Source organism: Papaver somniferum, chromosome 2 (genome assembly GCF_003573695.1).
Source record: "Papaver somniferum cultivar HN1 chromosome 2, ASM357369v1, whole genome shotgun sequence".
In the NCBI taxonomy this organism is placed as follows: Eukaryota; Viridiplantae; Streptophyta; class Magnoliopsida; order Ranunculales; family Papaveraceae; genus Papaver; species Papaver somniferum.
The window spans coordinates 68,766,293-68,772,941 of record NC_039359.1 but is presented as its reverse complement, the minus strand read 5'-3'; the positions used below and the strand labels follow the sequence as shown (position 1 = coordinate 68,772,941).

General features: G+C 35.0%; 1 pseudogene; it reads right to left on the bottom strand.

The window, feature by feature from the left end:
- Window positions 1-3,512: 3,512 nt before the first annotated feature.
- On the bottom strand, window positions 3,513-5,619 carry LOC113351311 (annotated as a pseudogene).
- Between the last annotated feature and the right edge of the window lie 1,030 nt (window positions 5,620-6,649).

Sequence of the window (6,649 nt, the reverse complement as noted above, 5' to 3'; positions counted from 1 at the left end):
CACTATAAATTGGCCATTCGTGCTAATTGTATGATTCAATAGAAGTCATTAACTGCCGCAAATCGTCTCAGCCACTCAACTTGGCTAGCCAATTTAAGCGGTCCAGATCTAACCTGGATCAACCGATAGGATTTTAGAATGGCTAGCATCCATCACTCTCCTATAGGGACCAATCGGCCAATCCTTGGGATGCGTGCGTAGCTCCTATCAACTCCCTGAAAGAGGGCGGTCATGCTCCTTTTAAGACACTAAGCTCCGCGACTAACTTAGACGATCTCGGAAACAATGATGCTTCATGAACATCGATTATTTTCAGCTGCTTGTTTAAAAGTGATGCTTTATATATATATCAATTATAAACGATGTTTTATAAATATTGATTCCACAAATAGTTTTGTTATTTGACCTAAAAGCACCATGTGCTACTTTAAGTGGAAAGTCTCACGACTTAACCCATTTACTCGAGACATCAAACATGTCATAAACTGGGGGATGCTTATTGCGGTATTGGTCTGGAGGTTTACAGTGTGCGGAGTACAACGCGCCCATTACGAGAAAGTGTCAAGAAAAGGCGGATGGTTAACAAAAATAAGATAGTAGCAGGTGAAAGGATGATCGGTCTTCCCTCGTAAAGGAAACGTGATTATCACCACCTTTCGCGTAACCCCACTTCTCCATTACTTAACAACAAGTGTTATCAATACAGGTATCCAGAAAACACCAAGAACTAATAGCTTACATTATGCAAGCCAGTTCCATATTCTGATACAAGTCATAAAACCACCACACCTTCATAATTCGACATTCTGATCTCGAACACCTTCTTCGCTTCCCTCCCTAAGATAAACCCTTCTCCTTCACTTTGTGACTGAATTGAATCTGGAACTACCATTTCTTGGTTTAGGCCAGAGTCTTACAGATTGATCTCTCGAATCTAAAAGTACTCTCGTACATTACATTTGTTTAGGGTTTGAATTCGTTTCTCATCAACACACCCAAATTTATCAAAAATGGCAGAATTAGTTTTTACCCTCAAACAATACTTTACTCTCCGGATAGACGGCTCCACCAGCAACAACAAAACTTAGTAGTTTTGCTGGCTCTTAGGATTAGTTTGTTCGAAATGCAAAATTAGGTATTTATAGACCAAGGAAGTTTGGACACCAAGGAATTTCAAAAAACGAATATTCTCAAGATATGCAATTAATTCCCAAATCGGTTTTCATAATTCCTGGAAATGCCTTTTCCAAATATCTACCGAAATATCATTAGAAAATCTCCAATTAGTAAATGCACATGACCAATTTTTATTTTTCAGAGATATACATTTAATTGCTGGTAGTTAAAAGCATATAAAACTAAAAGCCTTAATTAAATGATTCTCAATTTATTTCGGTCCGGGATTCTCCTTTAGTTATTAAAGAATATCTTTGAGCAATAAAAGATAAGAATTACTGAGCATGTTCAAAGTATGTTGACATTTTTATCTTTGAAAATCCTTTTTCATATTTACAATCTTGGAACCGATTTGCCACACTTCCAAATAATTTTAGAATTGGTTCCTCTGATTTCCAAGGAACTATATGTGATTGATCAATTATCAAATCACTAATCATGGGTTTACGGTTCTACCAAACACAATAATCGGTTCTTCCTCCATATGGTTACTGGGACCGATACAGCAGTTACCAGGATCGGTTACATCAATTACCAGGATCGGTTACCATATACTCATGGTATTACTTGTGATCGGTCACATAAGTTACCAGGATCCATTACACCAATTACCAGGACCAGTTACACAAATTACAAGGATCGATTACACATTCTTTTGTGATCGGTCACACCAATTACTAGGATCGGTTACACTAGTTACTAGGATCGGTCACACCAATTGCAAATATCGATCATACCATCTTAGGTGATTATTTAGGATCTGTTTCACTAATAAAGTTCATACCAATACATAAGTCAGGAACTGTGAATAGTTTTACCAATATATATAACATGTTATGATCGGTTCTACTAACTCACCCATATTGGTAATCCAAATATATGCAATGAATAACAATACCAATAAGCCTAGCGATTTTCCTTTCGATTCACAAAACAAGTTAATGAATGTACTTCCTTTAAACAAATGTAAATATTGTTTCCTAGGACAAAATATTCACCCATACCCATACCCATACACATAATCACAATAGCATTCATACGATTATGTCGATGTCTTATATAAGAAGTTCAAAAGATAAGCGTTATACCTCATATTATAATTCCTTAATACTACGTCTAACTAGAGTATAATCATTCACAGCTTCACAGTTATGTTTTCAATATAGCACGACTTGAAAGATACGTTAGGAATGAAACAGTTCAATTCAAAATATTACTAACCTCAAGAGTAAGGATGATGTAGCTCTTTACTTCTTCACATTCTTCAAGTCTTCGAATAATACTTGTATGTCTCATATCCTAATAACTTTCTAGTTTAACCTATATGAAGTTGACTCTAGTATATAATCAAGCGAATCTTTAAATGAGTTTTGGTTCGCTAAAATATGAGAAAAAAACTTGACATACCAACGCTTGGTGGGTTCTACCGAGTTATGCTCTAACAAGCTCAATGTGCACCGAGCCTCGGTTCAATGTGCACCCAGCCTCGGCCCTATGTGATCCGTTTGTCTCCGTCTGAGCCGGATAGCTTATTTGGATTCGAAAAACTTCCTTCCCACTGCCCAAATCTCAGTTTATGTATCCACCTGCATAGGCATATTATCAAATTTTTTCTGTTCCATGTGACTTACTCTAAGATTTATAATCTTGTATTAATATTTAGTCAGTTATTTTCATCCATCCGACGACCCCACTTCCTCAGATGGGTAACTATAAATTTGATTTTGTCAGGAAGAAGAAGAGAAAAAAAATGGTTGAAATAATTATTCATTTTTATTATCATTATGTTGTCTACTTGAATCGGACAACTATCAATTTTCATCATCATTTTGTTTGATTATATACATCCAACGACTACAATCTTCTCTTATATCCATCCAACGACTATGCGTCATACAAATTATATATGATAAACGAGCAATTATCGAAAAAAATGCTTGTTGGGAGTATAACAAAAAAGGTAGAAGAAAATACTCCCTTCGAATCTGGAAAAATGTTACTTTTCCAATTTGCACAATCTTTAAGGCAAGTATGTGAGAGAATAATTTTTTAAATTTATTTCCAAAACCACCCTCAACAAAAAACCTCAAAAAACTATTTAATTACCACAGTTGTCACTATTACCATTACCATGGGGAAGGATAGTTTGATGTTCAACCAAATGAAAGTATCTCTTTTATAGATACAAATTTTCAAAAGAAAAATAACTCTTTTCCGAAAACAGATGGAATATCAACTTTCATCACCATATCATTAAGTTGAAAATTGTAGTAAGTTAACATAACTTGGAGAATTTAATTATTCCACTACACACAAGTCTACACAACTTTAATAATCTATAATCTAATAGTAGGAATAACTCGAAGAGGGTTGGCCTTAGCTAATGTAATCCCGAATTCTTCCTCCATGTCCAATCTTTCTGGGCTCAACCCATTTTCCAATTCCCAATCAAATGATTGTAGTAGCAAACCTAACATTGCATGTACCATTTTATGTGCTAATCGTAAACCAGGACACATTCGGCGTCCTGATCCAAATGGAATGAACTCAAAATCTTGGCCTTTGTAATCAGTTTTTGAATCTAAAAACCTTTCTGGGAGAAAAGAAGTTGACTCCGTCCATATGGTAGGATCTCGACTAATTGCCCACACATTGACAAGTACTTGGGCACCCTTAGGAATAACAAAATCATGGAATTTAACATCAATTAATGCTTTGTGAGGAACTAAAAAAGGACCTGGTGGATGAAGTCGTAAATTTTCTTTCACGACTGCTTGCAAGTAAGGAAGTCCAATGATATCCGATTCTTCAACAAGTCGGTCCTCACTTACGATGTTTGCAAGCTCTTGTTGAGCCTTTTTCATCTTAGATGAATTTTGAAGTAGTTCAACCATTGCCCATTCTATCGTGGATGAGGCAGTATCTGTTCCCGCACCGAAAAAGTCCTGAATCATATACCATTTTATAAGTCTTGTGGTTATAAATAAGAAAAAGAAATACATGGCATAACTAACTTTAATAAGAAATATGCAAATACATATGAAAAATGTAAAATATGATTATTATAGATTATAACACAAGTATATAAATTTACACAACATATAACTATAGATTGAAACATCATTTACATAATATAAATTATAAGTTGAAACATCACTATGTAACATAAATTTACACAATTTATTATATAGATAGATTGTAAATTCATGTAAAACATCATTTCAGAAACTAATTCTTGCAAAAAGTTTTTCTCTTTTAATGTTATTTTAATTTTTCTCCTCAAAAAATAAAATAAAAATAGTTATGCAAAAATTTGCAGCTACAAGTCCTTGATTTTCCAATTTTCGAGCCACTTACCCAAGGCAAAATTTTTACTAGCTTTTGAGACATATTTTTGGGATGCAAGTTCAAGTAAAAGTTAGCAATCCTCAAACAGCTATCAAGCATGCTGCATGCTATATTAAAATTCATAGCATTCCGCAAGGCTTAGTCATGAGTCTAAAATTTGGTTATGAAAGGAAATGCCAAGTTACAAAGAAAACTAGCACTAACCAGAAGTAAAGATTTGATTTGATGCCGTTGAAGTTCAATCCCGTTCGCAGTGCATGGATCAAGAATCATATCAAGGAAGTCACCTGAAGTATTACTCTTTGTCTCGTTATCCTGTGACAAAATCAGTTTCTGATCTATTATTTTATCAAATATTTCATGCAGCACTCCAAAGTGACTCCTCATACGACGTCTATTACCTTGCAGGTCAAAAAATCTGAGAATTGGAAAATAATCAGACAGACTTGGCTTTCCTAATTCCGACACTATTCCCCTAACAGCAGCTTTAAAACTGGAACCAGAATCTGAACTGTAATCAGCTAAATCAACCGAAAAGAAAGTATTTGATAGCAAATTAAGAACAGCAGTAAAAGCAACTTGACTTATGTCAACCACAGTGCCAGATCTTGCGTTTTGGTGGACGTGAGAAATAAGGTCACATAACTTTTGTTGCCTTAGGTACTGATTTGAATTAAGCTTTTGAGGTGTGAAAATGAGTGAATTTATTATTCTTCTAAGATTTCTCTATTGTGGAGAAACAGGTAACCATATCATTGAAGACTTATGATGATCACCTATTGTAATTGCATCTAAGACATTTCGACTAGAAAAAGATTGATCATGCTTTTGAAGAATTTCTTTGGCCATTGTAGGTGAAGAAATGACTATTGTTGTTAAAGAACCGAGTTTTAATGACATCAAAGGTCCGTAGATTTCAGCGATCCGAGCCAGTGATTCATGAGGTTTTTTTCCGAGCTGCAAAAAATTTCCAATGATCGGTAAAGAAACCGGACCAGGTGGAAGATTTGAATGTGAAGATTTCGTAATCCACGAACACATTCTCAAAAATGCATATGAAACCAAAACCCACAGAAAAAGATTCAAGTAATCCATTTCTTTGCTCCCCTCTCAAACTTAATATTCTAATACCAACGAATGACCAACACAACATACAAATAGAAGAAAAACAAATGATTAGCAGTAAGGGTAACAATTCATAATTGCCATGAGCAAAACGATATATAGTAACCACATACCGTGGCCTGACATTATACCGTACACATGCGATAGGGTTTGTACGTAACACTTTGCTGTATACAATTTCTCGTGTACTGGGTATGTACCCTCCACGTTATCTTTGGTGATGTACACTACACCAGGAGAACTCTCTCGAGATCAAGAAGAAGGCGAATAAGATATAAGAGTATTTTTATAACATAAAATTGGTCAATTAACTCAATAACGATAATATTTGGGTGAAAAAAACATGTAAAATTTGACACTGTTTAAATGGATGAGAAAGTAAATTTGGAATTGTAAAATAACGACAATTCCATATTTATTCGTGTTATTTTTTTTGGTGTCCATTATACCAGTACTAATTTTTACTCATCCATTAGAATCATGTTTTAAAAATATTTAGACAATTAATCCGATTTCCGTTTTTATAAGCACGGGATATGCACCCTCTTCACATAATCTTTGGTGTAACCACTACAACAAGATATCCCGAAATGATAAACGTACCAAGCCAAATATTTTGCACTTCCCGACTCACACATGATTATGGGACCCATCACTAGAAATGGTGACCCTTGTTAATCCCTATGACCGACGGGGCCAGAATCTATAGATACAAGAAAAACGTACTAACACAGGGTAGGGATTGTAATATAATAAAAATATAAAATTATTGACAATCGATATAATCGGAGGGACGGTGTCTTGATTCTGTATCAGTGTAGGAATCTGTTTTAGTCCCTAGGTTTTCATAGGATTTTGGTTCGGTGGGAGTGTCATTCCCCACAAGATAATTCTCGCGTGATTGAGAAGAAGAGGCATAAAGGATAAGAGACAAACTTGATTACGAAGTGCACGACAACAACAAAACAGCATCCGACATGCTGCTGAATAACTTCACGCC